Source organism: Bubalus kerabau, chromosome 21 (assembly GCF_029407905.1).
Source record: "Bubalus kerabau isolate K-KA32 ecotype Philippines breed swamp buffalo chromosome 21, PCC_UOA_SB_1v2, whole genome shotgun sequence".
Lineage (NCBI taxonomy): Eukaryota > Metazoa > Chordata > Mammalia > Artiodactyla > Bovidae > Bubalus > Bubalus kerabau.
Window position 1 is genome coordinate 34,256,251 of NC_073644.1, and position 2,425 is coordinate 34,258,675.

Genomic DNA, 2,425 nt, shown 5'->3' on the forward strand with positions numbered 1-2,425 from the left:
GTATCGGAGTTTCAGCTTCAACATCAGTCCTTCCAATGAACATTCAGGATTGATCTCCTTTAGGATGGACTGGTTGGATCTCCTTGCAGTCTAAGGGACTCTCAAGAGTCTTCTCCAAGACTTTTGAACCACAGTTCAAAAGCATCGATTCTTCGGCACTCAGCTTTCTTTATAGTCCAACTCTTACATCCATACATGACTACTGGAAAAACCATAGCCTTGACTATATGGACCTTTGTTGGTAAAGTAATGTCTTTGCTTTTTAATATGCTGTCTACGTTGGTCGTAACTTTCCTTCCAAGGAGTAAGCATCTTTTAATTTCATGGCTGCAGTCACCATCTGCAGTGATTTTGGAGTCCAAAAAAATAAAACCTGCCACTGTTTCCACGGTTTCCCCATATATTTGCCATGAAGTGAATGGACTGGATGTCATGATCTCCTTGGCAAAACAAGGCTTTCCAGGCTCATCTTTTACCTCCCTACCCCAGGTCCGGAAGCAGCACTTCTCTGAGGATCCCTGGTTCCTTTCATTGGGGAATGGATCAGAGACCAAGTTTTGTGTGCTCAGTTCAGTTCAGTTCAGTCACTCAGTTGTGTCCACCTCTTTGCAACCCCATGGACTGTAGCACTCCAGGCTTCCCTGTCCATCACCAACTCCTGGAGCTTGCTCAAACTCATGTCCATTGAGTCAGTGCTTCCATCCTTGGCCTTTTGGCTAAGATCAAGTATAGTATCTGTTCTTATCAGTTCGTGTGCCAGGGGTGCTCATTATTCTTAGGATGCCATTGCTTGACCCTTTCGGTGGGCAGAGTTAGGAAACATGTGTATGTATGTGTTGTTGTGTAGTCGCTAAGTCATGCCCAACTCTGTAACCCCATGGACGTAGTTGGCCAGGCTCCTCTGTCCATGAGATGCTCCAGGCAAGAATATTGGAGTGGGTTGCCATTCCCTTTTCCAGGGGATCTTCCTGACCCATGGATTGAACCCAGGTCTCCTGCATTACAGGCAGATTCTTTACCATCTGAGCCACCAGGGGAGCCCTATATATATATATATATACACACACTTATCTATACATGTGCACATACACATGTATAAGCACATGTATTTTATATTTTAGAAACCATGAGTTCATATTGAGTTCAGTTGAGTTCAATCACAATTCACCCTGACATTGTTCACTTACTTCATTTCATATTTGCATGTCCTTTCTTCCAAGGTGCAAACTCTGGCCCCTCACAGTACAGCACATTTACTTATTTGTTCAAATGTATGGCAAAACCAATACAATATTGTAAAGTAATTAGCCTCCAATTAAAATAAATAAATTAAAAATATATATATAATACATTCAATTTTTTCTGTATTGTTTCACTCATCCCTCTTCAAATCATGAATGAACTAAAAGAAGTTCAGAGTTTGTTTGCAGTTCTTTCTCTTCATTCCACCTCATTCTCCACCCCACCCAACACTGAGGGCTTAATAATCAAATTCTGTGTTCATAAATTGCCTGATTGTTCTTTCTTTCTTTTTTTTTTAACTCTCCCATAAGTGTGGTTATAGTATTTCTTGAAATACATTGGGGCCATTCGTTCTACTTTCCTTTCCATTTTAGATTCCCCTTTTCCATCTGGATTGGGTTAATTTAATTTTTATATTAAAAACTTTAAGATGATTACAAAGTCTAAAACTGTATCAAAAGAAATAATCTAACAAGTGCCACTGTTGCTATATCCCTTTTGCCCTATTTCTTCCTCTACCTAACTTTATAGGAAATCAACTTTGTTATTTCTGATTTATTTTCTCTGTATTCCTTATGTGAAAGTGAAAGGCACTCAGTTGTGTTCGTCTCTTTGCGACTGCATGGACTATACAGTCCATGGAATTCTCCAGGTCAGAATATTGGAGTGGGTAGCCTTTGGAAATATCAGACCACCTGACCTGCCTCTTGAGAAACCTATGGGCAGGTCAGGAAGCAACAGTTAGAACTGGACATGGAACAACAGACTGGTTCCAAATAGGGAAAGGAGTACATCAAGACTGTATATTGTCACCCTGCTTATTTAACTTATATGCAGAGTACAACATGAGAAACACTGGGCTGGAGGAAGCACCAGCTGGAATCAAGATTGCCGGGAGAAAAATCAATAAACTCAGATATGCAGATGACACAACCCTTATGGCAGAAAGTGAAAAACTAAAGAGCCTCTTGATGAAAGTGAAAGAAGAGAGTGGAAAAAGTTGGCTTAAAACTCAACATTCAGAAAACTAAGATCATGGCATCTGGTCCCATCACTTCATGGCAAATAGATGGGGAAACAGTGACAGACTATATTTTTGGGGGCTCCAAAATCACTGCAGATGGTGACTGCAGCCATGAAATTAAAAGACACTTACTCCTTGGAAGGAAAGTTATGACCAACC

At 40.5% G+C, this 2,425-nt stretch overlaps 1 pseudogene; it reads left to right on the forward strand.

The window, feature by feature from the left end:
• The first annotated feature begins 696 nt into the window (after window positions 1-696).
• On the forward strand, window positions 697-800 carry LOC129636347 (uncharacterized; annotated as a pseudogene).
• Window positions 801-2,425: the final 1,625 nt, after the last annotated feature.